Source organism: Macaca fascicularis, chromosome 10, assembly GCF_037993035.2.
Source record: "Macaca fascicularis isolate 582-1 chromosome 10, T2T-MFA8v1.1".
NCBI classification, from domain to species: Eukaryota; Metazoa; Chordata; class Mammalia; order Primates; family Cercopithecidae; genus Macaca; species Macaca fascicularis.
In genome coordinates this window covers 8,477,458-8,495,083 of record NC_088384.1, presented here as the reverse complement: position 1 = coordinate 8,495,083, position 17,626 = coordinate 8,477,458, and the positions used below count along the sequence as shown (strand labels likewise).

The window sequence follows — 17,626 nt, the reverse complement described above, 5'->3', positions numbered from 1 at the left end:
AAAAACCCCATCTCTAGAAAAACACAAAATTAGCCAGGCGTGGTGGTGCATGCCTATAATCCCAGCTACTCGGGAGACTGAGGCAGGAGAATCTCTTGAAGCCGGGAGGCAGAGGTTGCAGTGAGCCGAGATCGAGCCATTGCACTCCAACCTGGGCAACTGGGCAACAAGAGTGAAACTCGGTCTAAAAAAAAAATAGTGGTAAAGGCCAGGTGTGGTGGCTCACATCTGTAATCCCAGCACTTTGGGAGGCCGAAGTGGGTGGATCATGAGGTCAAGAGATCAAGACCATTCTGGCCAACGTGGTGAAAACCTGTCTCTGCTAAAAATACAAAAATTAGCCAGGCATGGTGGCACACGCCTGTAGTCCCAGCTACTCCGGAAGCTAAGGCAGGAGAATCGCTTGAACCTGGGAGACAGAGGTTGTAGTGAGCCGAGATCGCACCACTGCACTCCAGCCTAGCGACAGTAAGACTCGGTCTCAAAAAAAAAAAAAAGTGGTAAAATACATATAACATAAAACTTACCATCTTAGCCATTTTTAAGTGTACAGTTCAGTGATTTTAAGTATATTCACATTGTTGTGCAACCAATCTCCAGGACTTTATCATCTTACAAAACTAAAACTCTTTTTTTTGAGACAGAGTCTCACTGTGTCACACAGGCTGGAGTGCAGTGGCGCAATCTTGGCTTACTGCAAGCTCCACCTCCCAGATTCACGCCATCCTCCTGCCTCAGCCTCCCGAGTGGCTGGGACTACAGGCGCACACTGCCATGCCCGGCTAATTTTTTGTATTTTTAGTAGAGACAGGGTTTCACCGCGTTAGCCAGGATGGTCTCAATCTCCTGATCTTGTGATCTGCCCGCCTTGGCCTTCCAAAGTGCTGGGATTACAGGCATGAGCCACCGTGCCTGGCCACAAAACTAAAACTCTTTACCTATTGATCACAACTCTCCATCCTTCCTTCCCCAACCCCTGGTAACTACCTTTCAATTTTCTGTCTTAATGAATTAGACTTCCTAAGTACTTCATTTAAGTGGAATCTGGGCCGGACACAGTGGTTCACGCCTGTAATTCCAGCATTTTGGGATCCCGAGGCAGGAGGATTGCTTGAGCCCAGGAGTTTGAGACGAGCCTGGGCAACATAGGGAGACCTCGTCTCAAGAAAGAAAGAAAGAGAGAAAGAGAGAAAGAGAGAAAGAGAGAAAGAAAGAAAGAGGAAGGAAGGAAGGAAGGAAGGAAGGAAGGAAGGAAGGAAAAAGAAAGAAAGAAAGAAAGAAAGAAAGGAAGGAAGGAGAAAGAAAGAAAAGAAAGAAAGAAAGAAGGAAGGAAGGAAGGAAAGAAAGAGAGAGAGAAAGCGGGAGGGAGGGAGGGAAGGAAGGAAGGAGAGAAAGAAAGAAAGAAAGAAAAGGAGAGGCAGGGAGGGAAGGAAGGAAGGAAGGAAGGAAGGAAGGAGAAAGAAAGAAAGGAAGGAAGGAAGGAAGGAAGGAAGGAGAAAGAAAGAAAGAAAGAAGGAAGGAAGGAAAGAAAGAGAGAGAGAAAGCGGGAGGGAGGGAGGGAAGGAAGGAAGGAGAGAAAGAAAGAAAGAAAGAAAGAAAGAAAGAAAGAAAGAAAGAAAGAAGGAAAGAAGGAAAGAAAGAAAGAAAAGAAAGAAAGAAAGAAAGAAAGAAAGAAAGAAAGAAAGAAAGAAGGAAAGAAGGAAAGAAAGAAAGAAAAGAAAGAAAGAAAGAAAGAAAGAAAGAAAGAAAGAAAGAAAGAAAGAAAGAAAGAAAGAAGGAAAGAAGGAAAGAAAGAAAGAAAAGAAAGAAAGAAAGAAAGAAAGAAAGAAAGAAAGAAAGAAAGAAAGAAAGAAAGAAAGAAAGAAAGAAAGAAAGAAAGAAAGAAAGAAAAGGAGAGGCAGGGAGGGAAGGAAGGAAGGAAGGAAGGAAGGAAGGAAAGAAGGGTTCGCTGCTGCTCTCTGAGCTTCACAATGCCATCCAAGGATGACAAGAAGAAGGAAGACACCAGAAAGTCACTAAGAAAGACAAAGACGCAGTGAACAAATCTGGGGGCAGGGCCTAAAAGAAGTGGTCCAAAGGCAAAGTCCGGGACAAGCTCAATAACTGAGTCGTGTTTGACAAACCTACCTATGACAAACTCTGTAAGGAAGTTCCCAAACATAAACTTATAAGCCCTGCTGTGGTCTCTGAGAGACTGAAGATTTGAGGCTCCCTGGCCAGGGCACCTTAATAAAAGACTTAACAAACTGGTTTCAAAGCACAGAGCTCAAATAATTTACACCAGAAATACCAAGGGTGGAGATGCTACAGCTGCTGGTGACGATGCATGAAAAGGTCCAACCAACTGTACATTTGCAAATACAAAACTTTATTAAATCGAAAAAAGAGGCCTGGCACGGTGGCTCATGCCTGTAATCCCAGCACTTTGGGAGGCCGAGGAAGGCAGATCATGAGGTCAGGAGATCGAGACCATCCTGACCAACACGGTGAAATCCCGTTTCCACTAAAACTATAAAAATTAACCGGGCATGGTGGCAGGTGCCTGTAATCCCAGCTACTCAGGAGGCTGAGACAGGAGAATCACTTGAACCCGGGAGGCGGAGGTTGAGTGAGCCGAGATCATACCACTCCAGCCTGAGGGATAGAGCGAGGCTCCACCTCAAAAAATAAAATAAAATCCATTCATCAATTTCTACCTTTTGGCTATTATGATTAATGCTACTATGAGCACAGGTATATATCTGAGACCCTGCTTTCAATTCCTTTTCTTTTTTTTTCTTAATAATTGAGATGAGGTCTCACTATGTTGCCTAGGCTGTCTTCAGCTCCTGGGCTCAAGTGATCCACCTGCCTTGGCCTCCCAAAGTGCTGGGATTATAGGTATGAGCCACCAGCCCAGGCTCCTCACTTTCAGTTATTTGGGGTATACACCCAGAGTGAGACTGCTGGATCATGTAGTAATTCTATATTGAACTTTCCGAGGACCCTCCATCGGGTTTTCCGCAGGGCTGCCCCATTTCACATTCCCACCAATAGTGCCAGAGTTCCAATTCCTCCACATCCTGGACAATACCTGTTATCTTCCACTGTTTGATAGCAGTTATTCTAACGGGTGTGACATCCTCCCTGCCTTGTCAATATGGGAACTGAAGCTTGAAGGTGGTGAGTAACTTGCCCAAGGCCAGGCAGCCATCACTATAGCAATCCCTACCTGAGTCATCATCACTGGGCGGGTGTCTCAACGCATCAGCCCCATTCACACTGCCACCAGGAGGCTGGCTCGCCACTGTCACGGCGCCAGCCAATAGCACACACGAGGACTTCGCCATCGCTTCAGTCTGATGCTCCCTGAGGCCAACAGGAGCCCTCGGGGGCACCCCATGCTACGGCAGCATGCTGGCCGGCCAGCTGGCCCCAACCTGCATAGACCTGGCCATGCTCCTCCCCATGCTGCCCCACCCTCAGCCTCCAGCAGCCTTGCCCCCGTCTCCCCAACTTCCCACCGCAGGTCCTGACTTCCCAGGGTCTCTGTCCCCGCTTCTCTCCTGCTTGCAGCGTGGAGGTGGGAAGGCTGCCTTCTCTCCAGGTGAAAGAACCAGGTGCTCTCGGGATCTCTCCTTATCCTCCTCGCCCATTTGTCTGAGCACCCAGAAGGATTAGGGAGGGGCTAGACAGCTGGGCCTCAGACTCCAGCTTTGTCAGGCCCTTTTCTAGCCCCTGGAGCTGAGGCCCACAGAGCAGGCCTCCTGGTCTGGGGCCAAAGGGTGGGGTCCCTAGGGGCTCAGAGAACAATAAGAAAGCGCGCAGCGTGCTCTGGCTCACGCCTGTAATCCCAGCACTGTGGGATGCTGAGACTGGTGGATTACTTGAGGCCAGGAGTTTGAGATCAGCCTGGCTAACATGACAAAACCCCATTTCTACCAAAAGTACGAAGAATTAGCCAGGCGTGGTGGCGGGTGCCTGTAATCCCAACTACTCAGGAGGCTGAGACAGGAGAATCACTTGAACCCAGGAGGCGGAGGTTGAGTGAGCCGAGATCATACCACTCCAGCCTGAGGGATAGAGCGAGGCTCCACCTCAAAAAATAAAATAAAATCCATTCATCAATTTCTACCTTTTGGCTATTATGATTAATGCTACTATGAACACAGGTATATATCTGAGACCCTGCTTTCAATTCTTTTTTTTTTTTTCTTAATAATTGAGATGAGGTCTCACTATGTTGCCTAGGCTGTCTTCAGCTCCTGGGCTCAAGTGATCCACCTGCCTTGGCCTCCCAAAGTGCTGGGATTATAGGCATGAACCACCAGCCCAGGCTCCTTGCTTTCAGTTATTTGGGGTATATACCCAGAGTGAGACTGCTGGATCATGTAGTAATTCTATATTGAACTTTCCGAGGACCCTCCATCGGGTTTTCCGCAGGGCTGCCCCATTTCACATTCCCACCAACAGTGCCAGAGTTCCAATTCCTCCACATCCTGGACAATACCTGTTATCTTCCACTGTTTGATAGCAGTTATTCTAACGGGTGTGACATCCTCCCTGCCTTGTCAATATGGGAACTGAAGCTTGAAGGTGGTGAGTAACTTGCCCAAGGCCAGGCAGCCATCACTATAGCAATCCCTACCTGAGTCATCATCACTGGGCGGGTGTCTCAACGCATCAGCCCCATTCACACTGCCACCAGGAGGCTGGCTCGCCACTGTCACGGCGCCAGCCAATAGCACACACGAGGACTTCGCCATCGCTTCAGTCTGATGCTCCCTGAGGCCAACAGGAGCCCTCGGGGGCACCCCATGCTACGGCAGCATGCTGGCCGGCCAGCTGGCCCCAACCTGCATAGACCTGGCCATGCTCCTCCCCATGCTGCCCCACCCTCAGCCTCCAGCAGCCTTGCCCCCGTCTCCCCAACTTCCCACCGCAGGTCCTGACTTCCCAGGGTCTCTGTCCCCGCTTCTCTCCTGCTTGCAGCGTGGAGGTGGGAAGGCTGCCTTCTCTCCAGGTGAAAGAACCAGGTGCTCTCGGGATCTCTCCTTATCCTCCTCGCCCATTTGTCTGAGCACCCAGAAGGATTAGGGAGGGGCTAGACAGCTGGGCCTCAGACTCCAGCTTTGTCAGGCCCTTTTCTAGCCCCTGGAGCTGAGGCCCACAGAGCAGGCCTCCTGGTCTGGGGCCAAAGGGTGGGGTCCCTAGGGGCTCAGAGAACAATAAGAAAGCGCGCAGCGTGCTCTGGCTCACGCCTGTAATCCCAGCACTGTGGGATGCTGAGACTGGAGGCTTACTTGAGGCCAGGAGTTTGAGATCAGCCTGGCTAACATGACAAAACCCCATTTCTACCAAAAGTACGAAGAATTAGCCAGGCGTGGTGGCGGGTGCCTGTAATCCCAGCTACTCTGGAGGCTGAAGCACGAGAATCGCTTGAACCTGGGAGGCGGAGGTTGCAGTGAGCCGAGATTGCACCATTATACTCCAGCCTGGGCAGCAGAGGGAGACTCCGTCCAAAAAAAAAAATAAAATAAAAATAAAATAATCTTCAACTCCAGAGCTGGTGGGAGGCGAGGGCTGCTCCTCACCTGTTATTCCTCCAAGAACCGCCCACAGGTGGTCTGTTTGTTTCCCTTGGGGAGCCTGGCTTTCCATTCCCTCCTTCTCTCCCCCTTCCCTTCTGGTCCATTTCCACCCCTTTGCCCTCCTGCTGGGCAGCCAAGCCCCCCATGCCCCAGTTCCCCAGTCCTGGGGACCTAAGTGTCCACCTAGATAAAGCTGAGGAGGTGTCTGGTCAGGGAAGGACAGTAACAGAAGTACCGACTGGTACCCCGGAGAGCCTCCCCACAGGTGGACTTCGAGTGCTTAACCTCTGCTCGCTCTGCTCTTTATAACGGAGTTAATAATAGAACGAGCTTCTGGGGGCGGCTGTGACGATCAGATGAGACCACACAGGTGACCCTGCTCAGCGTGCAGCCCGCACAGAGGAGAGCTCCTAGGAAACCTGTTCATGATCGATGAAGGGGAGGCTGCCCAGAGAGGACCGCATGCTTGGAGTGTGAGAGTGTGTGTGAGTGTGAGAGTGTGTGTGAGTGTATGTGTGTTGTGTGTGTGAATGAGTGTATTTGTGTGTCGTGTTTGTGTGTGAGTGTGGGAGTGTGTGTGTGGTGTGTGTGTGTGAGAATGGGGAAAGTTCTTATTCAAAGATTATAAAAAGTCACAGTTTCTTACTATAAGATTGCTATCCACTATATATATATATATATATTCCAAATCAGCCGTCCTAGCTTGCTCCGGCGTGCCTGGACACAACTAGACAAGCTCCAGCCCATAGAACATCCCATTCCTTATTTGGAGATGCTTCCTTAACTATTCCTGGGCAACTTCCTTTTCTTTCTTTGTTCTGTCTCCCTTACCCAATTAAAACGTTTTAAACTAATAGCCAGTTGGGTAAAGTGTAAAATGTGAGGTCCTATTCCAGCCAGTGGAAACTGGACAGAGCAGCAGGGTAGACGTGTTAGGTTATAAATAACTGTCTCCTTTGCTCAGTGTGCTCTCGTGGCTGGACAGCTATTGAGTAGCACCCTTTCTGCAGAAAGTAAAGCTCACCTTGCTGAGAGATCATTTGTTCCTGCGTTATTTTGTATTTATTTACTTTTTGTGACACCAAAAACTTCATTCCCAACACGTGTGAGTGACTGTGTGTGTGTGTGTGTGTGTATGTGTGTGTTCACCCCACCCACAGCAGGACCCAAGGTTGGTGGGGAGGGTTGGGACAAGGGGCTTGAAGCTGGGAGGGACTAGAGCTCCTCCCCCACCCCCTGCTAATCAGCACCCAGCACAGACAGCAGAGCCCCAGCTGAAGAAGATGGGGCTGATCTCCCCAGTAGCTGGGTCCTGCCCACTTCCCCATGGCCCAGTGAGATATGGAAACCAATCCTTTCTCCGTCTTCCTCCATATTGCCCGGAGTTGGACCCCTGTCTTCCTCCATATTGCCTGGGGTTGGACCCCTGCAAGCCAGGAGGAGCCAGTGGCTTCCGGAGGGGATCTGAGTCCAGGTCTGGAGGCCTCTGTGTTTGGTGCTGTTTCTTCTGTATCAGCTGGATGGTGGAAGGGGAAGGCAGCGGTGTGTGGGTGAGGGGTTGTGGATAGTGGAGCCTGGGAGGTGGGGTGCAGGTTAGGGAGCCCAGGCACCACAGACCCCATCTAACGGGGCTGACCAGTCACCGGTCTGCTGCTTTCACCTGCCTGGAGAGGCTCTATTCTGTACCCCAGAAACCTACATGGGCCTGGCCTTGAAAGGTGACCAGTAAGGCCTGTGAAGGATGGAGGGAAGAACTGTGCCCTGTAACGAGTGGGCAGCTAGGACCCCCAGACTTCTCTCAGCCCTGGGTCCTCCTGGGATGTAGCAAGACCGCCTTAGAAGAAATCTGAGCCGGGTGCGGTGGCTCACGCCTATAATCCCAGCACTTTGGGAGGCCGAGGCAGGCAGATCACCTGAGGTTGGGAGGTCGAGACCAGCCTGACCAACATGGAGAAACCTCATGTCTACTAAAAACACAAAATTAGCTGGGTGTGGTGGCACATGCCTGTAGTCCCAGCTACTTAGGAGGCTGAGGCAGGAGAATCACTTGTAGAGGTTGTGGTGAACTGAGATTGCACCATTGCACTCCAGCCTGGGAGACGAGAGCAAAACTCTGTCTCATAAATAAATAAATAAGAGAACTGAACCCCTGATCCTCTTCACTGAACCTAAGCTCAGCCCTCCAGGTCCCTGGGCCTTGGTTTCTCCAACAAGAAGGAGCCACGCACCCGGCCTTGCAATGCTGTTGAGGAGGCGGAATTGAAGACAGCAAACTGCCGGGAATGTGGGTCTTGACTTCAGTGAGCCCTCCTTGCTCCCTCCATCAGGCACGCTGCACACCTCGCCCCCAGACAGCGCCGGAGGCTGAACTCATAGCTGAGGGAGCCAGGGAAGGGCACTGAGGCAACAGGAAGGCGGGGTTGTGTTGGCGAGAGATGGCGGAAGAATTCCTGCTGGGTTTATGTAGTCCCAACATTTTTGGAGGCTGAGGTGGGAGGATTGCCCAAGCCCAGTATTTGGAGGCTGTAAGGAGCTATGATGGCACCACTGCTCTCCAGCCTGAGCCACAGAGTGAGACTCTGTCTCTAAAAAAAAAAAAAAAAAGTTTCTGTCAATCAGTTAAGCTCCTAGCCCCAACAGGAAAGGCAGGAAAATGAGAACTAAGGTCTGGTTTACATCACGATGTCCACTTGACCCCACGGCAGTCCCCTTTAGGTTTTCCCTGTTTAGCACAGAAGGAACCTGAGGCTCACAGACATGTAGAGGCTGGCCCAGGCTCAGAGCTTGTCTGGGGCCAACACAGCCCTGGCCCAGACCCTATAGAATATCTGCCCAGTCCAGCCCGGCACGGTGGCTCATGCCTGTAATCCCAGCACTTTGGGAGGCCGAGGCGGGTGGATCACGAAGTCAGGAGATCGAGACCATCCTGGCCAACATGGTGATACCCCATCTGTACTAAAAATACAACAATTAACTGGGAATGGTGGTGCGCACCTGTAATCCCAGCTACTCAGGAGGCTGAGGCAGGAGAATCACTTGAACCTGGGAAGCGGAAGTTGCAGTGAGCCAAGATCGTGCCACTGCACTCTAGCCTGGCCACATAGTGAGACTCCGTCTCAAAAAAAAAAAAAAAAAAAAAAAAAAAGAGAGAGAATATCTGCCTGGTCCAGCACTCTGACCAAAGCACACATCTGGTCCCAGATGAGCTGCATATGGGTTCACGTCTTCCTTGGCCCCCAATCCCACCCTGCTAAAGAAGACCTTGGTATAAAGGGAGGACTCAGGCCGCGACACCATTTGCTGAAAACTTTTTTCACAATTCCAACCACCCCCTACATAGTGAGTGCCCTGAGGGCGGGACTTTAGACACTGTGTGTGTCCCCAGAGTCTGGACACTCAGGGGAGGTTCCTGGGGAAGGTTTGGGAATATGAGAATGGGTGACCTTGAAATTAGGACTTGGGGCTGGGCTCAGTGGCTCACGCCTGTAATCCCAGCACTTTGCAAGGCCAAGGCGGGGGGATCACCTGAGGTTGGGAGTTTGAGATCAGCCTGGTCAACATGGTGTCTGTCTCTACTAAAAATACAAAAATTAGCTAAGCATCATGGCGTGCTCCTGTAGTCCCAGCTACTCAGGAGACTGAGGTAGGAGAATCGCTTGTGCCTGGGAGGTGGAGGATGCAGTGAGCTGAGATCACGCCACTTCACTCCAGCCTGGGCAACAAGAGCGAAACTCCGCCTCAAAGGAAAAAAAAAAGAAATTGGGACTTGGACACACCTGAGTTCAAACTGGGATTGTGCAGGAGGGCTGACCCTGGCTGAAATCAGCTTCCAAATCTGTGAAATGGGCTCATGATACACACTTCACCGGGTTAGAGAGAAGCAGAAATAACACTAACCCTGCAAATGCTTCACAGGCAGCTGAGACAGGGGCTTCCACCCGCCTGCAGGTTCCAGGTTCCCACTGGGGCCTCCTGTCTGGAATTCTCTAGCCCCTGCAGTTCCCTGCCTTACCCTCTGCAGCCCACTTGGCTGGTAGCTCCCTTCCTTCCAAGGCAAAGAGCCAGGCTAGCTTTTGCTACCACATGTCAACACTTTTTTTTTTTTTTTTTTTTTGAGACAGGGCCTCACTCTGTTGCAGTCTCAACTCACTGCAGCCTCCACCTCCGGGGTTCAAGTGATTCTTGTGCCTCAGCCTCCTGAGTAGCTGGGAATGCAGGCACCTGCCACCATGCCTGGCTAATTTTTGTATTTTTAGTGGAGATGGGGTTTTGCCATGTTGGCCAGGCTGGTCTTTTTTTTTTTTTTTGAGGCGGAGTCTTCACTCTGTCGCCCAGGCTGGAGTGCAGTGGCACCATCTCGGCTCACTGCAAGCTCCGCCTCCCAGGTTTGCGCCATTCTCCTGCCTCAGCCTCCCGAGTAGCTGGGACTACAGGCGCCCGCCACCGCGCCCGGCTAATTTTTTGTATTTTAGTAGAGACGGGGTTTCACCGTGTTAGCCAGGATGGTCTCGATCTCCTGACCTCGTGATCCGCCCGCCTCGGCCTCCCAAAGTGCAGGGATTACAGGTGTGAGCCACCGCGCCCGGCCTTTTTTTTTTTTTTTTTTTTTTGAGACAGTTTCACTCTGTTGCCCAGGCTGGAGTACAGTGGTGCAATCTTGGCTCACTGCAACGTCCACCTCTTGGGTTCAAGTGATTCTCGTGCCTCGGCCTCCGGAGAGGCTGGGATTACAAGTGTGCACCACCATGCTTGGCTAATTTTTGTATTTTTAGTGAAGAGAGGGTTTCACCATGTTGGCCAGGCTGGTCTCGAACTCCTGACCTCAAGTGATCCACCTGCTTTGGCCTCCCAAAGTGCTGGGATTACAGGTGTGACCTACCATGCCTAGCCCAACCATGCACTTTTTTTTCTTTTTGAGAGAGTCTCACTATTGTCGCCTCATCATTTTGCCTGTCTGGCCTCAGTTTCCTCTCCTGTAAAGTGGCAACAGCAGAAATTATCTCTTAAGGTTGTTGTAGAGATGAAAAGAAATGGAAAAAATCCACTCATTTGTGCAACACATATCTACTGAGGGTCCGCTTTTGGGGTACAGAGGAGCAAAAATGCACACAGGCCCGTGTCCATGGGCCCTGCCCTCTTGGGGCTGATAGAGCAGAGGATGGTTGACTAGAAGAGATTCTTCCCAGCCGGGTGTGCTGGCTCGGGCCTCTCATCCCAGCACTTTGGGAGGCTGAGGCGGGTGGATCACCTGAGGTCAGGAGTTCGAGACCAGCCTGGCTAACATTGTGAAACCCCATCTCTACTAAAAATACAAAAAAAATTAGCCAGGCATGGTGGCGGGCACCTGTAATCCCAGCAACTCCGGAGGCTGAGGCAGGAGAATGATTTGAACCCAGGAGGCAGAGGTTACGGTGAGCCGAGATCGCACCATTGCACTCCAGCCTGGGCAACAAGAGGGAAACTCCGTCTCAAAAAAAAAAAAAAAAAAAAAAGGAGAAGAAGAGATCCTTCCCAGGGTGCCCTGAGAGCAGAGGTGTGGGTGGCAGCCACTGCCAATTCCACGGCTACCCCATCCCCGTTGACGGTGCAGGTTGAATCCCAGGAGCTGTTAGGGCTGCTGTTGTTTTGAAAATATCTGCTATCACTCTGATAAGCTCAGCTGTCAGGAGGGATGTTATTTCTGGGCGAAAGGAGATTCCGCAGGACTGGAGGTCCTTCCTGCTTACACCACATGGGCCTAGTCCCTCCCGTCAGACCCGGCTTGAGTGATAACCTGGGGCCTTGAGCCTGCTCCTGGCAGGGACAGCAGTGGCCATCACTGCAGGACGTCCCCGGCCTGCTGCCCAAGGCCTCCGCGATGCTGCAGGAGCCGAGATCACCTCTTTTCTGACCCTGGATTCCTGCAATTGTCTTACAGAATGGAGGCCTGCTCTCCATCCCCCTGACAGGCCACAATAGATTATGTTTGTCACACTAGCCATTTGAGTGTCTGGCCCAAACGCGTGTCTGTTACATGGCTGTGGCACTGAGCTGAGAGGCCTGGCAGGTTAAGCCTCCATAATTTGCTCTGAAATGCACTGGTCCTGTTTTCATTTACATTATTCTTGTCGCCAGCAAAGCTGGCCTCTCAGGTCTCACCATGGCCTTGGCCTACCAAGCACCCTGGCAGCTGTGAATCCAGATCTCGATTAAAATCCTTGATCTTGACTATTTCAAGTTTGATCCACTGTGTTTGCTTTGATTTTATTTTTTTAGTATTGAGTTTTAATTGATACACCCAAAAGTGCTCAGATCCTAAGCATTCAGTTCAATGTATGTTTGCATACATATGTACCCCTGCAACCACCGTCTGTGTTACCCTAGAAGCTTCCATCATGCCCCTTCCAGCCAATACCCATCCCCACCCTGGAGAAAGTGTCACCAATCTCACATCTAACGCCATAGACTAGTTGTGCCTAATTATGAGCATCATAGAAATGGAATTACAGCATGCTTTATCTTGTGTCCAGCTTCTTTTAAGTCTGGCCCCAGATGCAGCGGCTCATGCCTATAATCCCAGCACTTTGGGAGGCTGAGGTGGTCGGATCATTTGAAGTCAGGAGTTCGAGACCAGCCTGACCAACATGGTGAAACCCCCGTCTCTACTAAAAACACAAAAAAATTAGCTGGGCGTGGTGGTGCACACCTGTAATCCAAGCTACTCGGGAGGCTGAGGCATGGGAATCACTTGAACTCAGGAGGTGAAGGTTGCAGTGAGCTGAGATGGCAGCACTGATTCCAGCCTGGGCGACAGAGGTCAGGTGAGCGGATCATGAGGTCAAGAGATTGAGACCATCCTGGCTAACATGGTGAAACCCTGTCTCTACTAAAAGTACAAAATATTAGCCGGGCATAGTGGTGGATGTCTGTAGTCCCAGCTACTCGGGAGGCTGAGGCAGGAGAATGGCATGAACCCGTGAAGCAGAGGTTGCTGTGAGCTGAGATGGCGCCACTGCACTCCAGCCTGGGCGACAGAGCAAGACTCCGTTTTAAAAAATATACAAAAATTAGCCAGGCATGGTGGCAGGTGCCTGTCTCAAAAAAAAAAAAAAGAAAAAACCAAAACCAAAACCAAAGCCAAAACCAAACAACTATGCAAAAATAATGTTCAAAAGAAAGAAAAGACCTCTGAATCATATCCACCTATTAACCACTCTTTTATTATTATTATTATTATTATTATTATTTTAAATTAATTCAAGATGGGGGTCTTGCCATTACCCAGGCTGGCCCCAAACTACTGGGCTCAAGTGATCCTCCCACCTTGGCTTCCCAGAGTGCAGGGATTACAGGTGTGAGCCACTGCGCCTGGCCAAGATTTGTTTTTTTCATGTGTTTATTCTGCCAATTTTTATTGAACATCTACTCTCTGCCAGGCACTGTCCCAGGGGCCAGTGATATAGCAATGAACAGTAGTTCTGTGTCCTTGTGGGGAAGCACAGTACACTCCCAGGGAGGGAGGCCCAAGGCCACTTCCCCTCTGTCTGTCCTCAGCTACCATGAGCCTTTGACACATTCCCCATTGGATGACAAGGGTCAGTTCATCAACGTTTTCGATTACATTTCTGTAATTACCCCTCAAGGTGAAGATTATTTGATTCATTTTCCCAGCCATTCGTACTTTATTACTTTCTTTAACTGCCTACTATATGTCAGGCATTGTCCTAGGCTCTGGGCATGTAACAGCAAAAAGAAAAAAGCGGACAAAGATCCCTGCACTTGTGGAGCTGACATGCCAGCTGGGAGAGACAGAAGGTAAGCAAAATAAACAGGAGCACTGTGGAGTGTATGGGCAGGTGATACATGCAGGGGAGCCAGGGATTGCAGTGTTACATGGGGATTTAAATATTGTTATTATTATTATAATTATTATAATTATTATTATTATAGAGACAGAGTCTTGCTCTGCTGCCCAGGCTGGAGTGCAGTGGTGCCATCTCAGATCACTGCAACCTCCGCCTCCCAGGTTCAAGCGATTCTCCTGCCTCAGCCTCCTGAGTAGCTGGGGTTACAGGTGCCTGCCACCACGCCCAGTTAATTTTTGCATTTTCAGTAGAAACGGGGGTTTGCCATGTTGTCCAGACTAGTCTTGAACTCCTGACCTCAGGTGATCCACCTGCCTTGGCCTCCCAAAGTGCTGGGAGCCATTGCACTTGGCCAGTAATAAACATTTATTACCTCTCACAGCGTCTGTGGGTCAAGAACTCAGGAACAGAGCTCGGTGCAGTGGTTCAAACCTGTAATCCCAGCACTTTGGGAGGCCAAGGTGGGCAGATCACTTGAGGTCAGGAGTTCAAGACCAGCCTGACCAACATGGTGAAACCCCATCTCTACTAAAAAAAATACAAAAATTGGCCAGGCGCAGTGGCTCATGCCTATAATCCCAGCACTTTGGGAGGCTGAGGTGGGCAGATCACAAGGTCAAGAGATCAAGACCATCCTGGCTAACATGGTGAAATCCTGTCTTTACTAAAAGTACAAAAAATTAGCCAGGCGTGGTGGTGGGTGTCTGTAGTCCCAGCTACTCGGGAGACTGAGGCAGGGGAATGGTGTGAACCTGTGGGGCAGAGCTTGCTGTGAGCGGAGATGGCGCCACTGCACTCCAGCCTGGGTGACAGAGCAAGACTCCATTTAAAAAAAAAATACAAAAATTAGCCAGGCATGCTGGCAGATGCCTGTAATCCCACTTACTCGGGAGGCTGAGGCAGGAGAATCACTTGAACCCGGGAGGCAGAGGTTGCAGTGAGCTGAGATCATGCCATTGCACTCCAGCCTGGGCAACAAGAGCAAAACTCCAACTGAAAAAAAAAAAAAGAAATTTAGGAATAGTTTAGCTACGTGGTCTCTTGTGAGGCTGCAGCTGACACTGGCTGGGGCTGCCACCATCTGAAGGCTCAGGTGGGGATGGAGGATCCAGCTCTAGGTGGCTCACTCACATGCTGTGGGATGTGGGCCGGAGGCCTCTGTTCCCTGCTCCTCCCACACAGGGCTCTCCACCAACCTTCTTCCGTGCCCTCAGGACTTGGCGGCTGGCCTCCCCAGAGTGAATGACCCAAGAAAACAAGGGCCAGGTGGGAGCTGTTCTTTTCTGATCGGGGCCCAGAAGTCCCGTAGCATCATTTTGTTATACTCGTTAGTGGCAGCTCCCAGGCCTGGTCCGTATTCAAGGTGAGGGGCATGAGAGACAGTCAGGTACAACCCTGAGGTCTCTGGCCTGAGCCCCTTGAAGGACAGAGCTGCCACCAGCTGAGATGGGAAGTTAGAGGAGAGGTGAGTTTGGGGGAGACTGGGAGTTCAGTGCGACGCCAAATAGCATCTTGCAGGGAAATATCGAGGAGCTTCTTCGAAGACAGCTGCTTTCCCGGTGGACCTGGCCATCTGCGTTTAGACAGCTTTGTCCCAGTGCTCAGTGGACCGTGGTCTTGGCCAGGAGCTCTCAGCCCTGCAGCCGGTGCCCATGCTAACTGTCCACTCTCAGGTCCTGGTTTGGCAGAGCTGGCGGGAGGCTGGGAAGGGCCTAGGGCTTCTGTTACCCAGGTAGTTGGCAGCTGGGAGGCTGTAGGCCCTGCTCATTGCCGCTGTTTTTTCTTTTTTAAATTATTATTTATTTATTTTGAGATGGAGTCTCTCTCTGTAGCCCAGGATGCAGTGCAGTGGCACGATCTTGACTCACTGTAACCTCTGCCTCCCAAGTTCAAGCAATTTTCCTGTCTCAGCCTCCCAAGTAGCTGGGATTACAGGTGCCTGCCACCATGCCTGGCTAATCTTATATATATATATAATTTTTTTTTTCATTATTATACTTTATGTTCTAGGGTACATGTGCACAACGTGCAGGTTTGTTACATATGTATACATGTGCCATGTTGGTGTGCTGCACCCACTAACTTGTCATTTACATTAGATATATCTCCTAATGCTATCCCTTCCCCCTTCCCCCACCCAATGACAGGCCCCAGTGTATGATGTTCCCCACCCTGTGTCCAAATGTTCTAATTGTTAAATTCCCACCTATGAGTGAGAACATGCAGTGTTTGGTTTTCTATTCTTGCGATAGTTTGCTGAGAATGATGGTTTCCAGCTGCATCCATGTCCCTACAAAGGACATGAACTCATCCTTTTTTATGGCTGCATAGTATTCCATGGTGTCTATGAGCCACATTTTCTTAATCCAGTCTGTCATTGATGGACATTTGGGTTGGTTCCAAGTCTTTGGTATTGTGAATAGTGGCCTGGCTAATTTTTGAATTTTTTTTTTTCCTTGAGATAGAGTTTCACACTTGTTGCCCAGGCTGGAGTGCAATGGCGCAATCTCGGCTCACGGCAATCTCTGCCTCGCGGGTTCAAGTGATTCTCCTGCTACAGCCTCTCTAGTAGCTGGGATTACAGGCATGCGCCACCACGCCCAGCTACTTTTGTATTTTTGGTAGAGACAAGGTTTCTCCGTGTTGGTTAGGCATGTTGGTCATGTCTCGAACTCCTGATCTCCATGTTGGTCAGGTCTCGAACTCCTGACCTCAGATGATCCGCCTGCCTCGGCCTCCCAAAGCGCTGGGATTACAGGTGCGAGCCACCGCGCCTGGCCGAGTTTTTAAATTTCTAATAGAGACAGGGTTTCGTCATGTTGGCCAGGCTGGTCTTGAACACCTGACCTCAGGTGATCCACCTGCCTTGGCCTCACAAAGTGCTGGGGTTATAGGCATGAGCCACCACCTCCAGCTATCTCTTCCTCCTATTGATCAGGATATTTTTTTTTTTTTTTTTTTTTGAGACGGAGTCTCGCTCTGTCGCCCAGGCTGGAGTGCAGTGGCGCGACCTCGGCTCACTGCAAGCTCCGCCTCCCGGGTTCACGCCATTCTCCTGCCTCAGCCTCCCGAGTAGCTGGGACTACAGGCGCCCACAACCGCGCCCGGCTAATTTTTTGTATTTTTAGTAGAGACGGGGTTTCACCGTGGTCTCGATCTCCTGACCTTGTGATCCGCCCGCCTCGGCCTCCCAAAGTGCTGGGATTACAGGCGTGAGCCACCGCGCCCGGCCAATCAGCATATTATCTTGGGATTTTGCAAAGTAAATAAGTACTGTATTTTCACCCACTCCACCCTTGAATCATCCAAAGTGTCCCCAAACGGTCCTTCTTTCTCCATCTGTTCCGCTAATGTTTACTGAACATCTCCTACATGCCTGGCACTGTGCCTCCAGTCTCAAGACCCCTCTGCAAGCATCTCACTCATATCAGGTCTTCTGGACCCATGAGACCCCGTGTCATTGCTTTACCACCCTGAGTCTCTATTTCTTCATCTGCAAAATGCATTCAGAGGGAAGCCCCCATTATGAAGGGTTCCCCCGAAGGGTTCCCCACTTCTGACTGTAGCCACAGTCAGGGCAAGCTGCTTTGTAGGGGTTGGAGTTTATGTAGTTGGGAGGCCCTAGAAGAAAAGACTGTTACAGGGCTGGGCGTGGTGGCTCACACCTGTAATCCCAGCACTTTGGGAGGCCAAGGCCGGTGGATTACCCAAGGTCAGGAGTTCCAGACCAGCATGGCCAACATGGCGAAACCCTTTCTCTACTAAAAATACAAAAATTAGCCGGGCATGGTGGCTCATGCCTGTAATCCCAGCTGCTAGGGGGTGTTAAGGCAGGAGGATTGCTTGAACCTGGGAGACGGAGGTTGCAGTGAGCCGAGATTGTGCTACTGCACTCCAGCCTGGGCAACAGGGTGATATTCCATCTCAAAAAACAAACCAACCAACAACAACAACAACAACAACAACAAACTACAAAAGCAAAGAAGGTCCAAGGCCCAGAAGGAGGGAGGGGCTCTGAAGACTTTATCAGGCTTTACCTCCTCTGGTCCTCCCAAAAGCCCAGCTCTTGGTAGGTGCTGTTGTCCATTTCACAGATGAGAACACTGAGGGGGAAGTAATTACCCTACAGGTGGGAAGAACAGAGTGAGGGTACCCAACAGGTAGCAAACGACAGAGCTGGGGGAGGGGAGCCCCTGCCCCTCCCCTGCCCCT

General features: G+C 50.6%; 1 protein-coding gene and 1 pseudogene across 1 annotated transcript in view; one reads left to right on the top strand and one right to left on the bottom strand.

Annotated features, from left to right (window-relative positions):
* TTLL12 (tubulin tyrosine ligase like 12) overlaps nucleotides 1–17,626 on the bottom strand; it is a 233,898-nt gene that overhangs the window by 134,621 nt on the left and 81,651 nt on the right. The window lies entirely within an intron of this gene.
* On the top strand, nucleotides 1,772–2,330 carry LOC135965304 (small ribosomal subunit protein eS25 pseudogene; annotated as a pseudogene).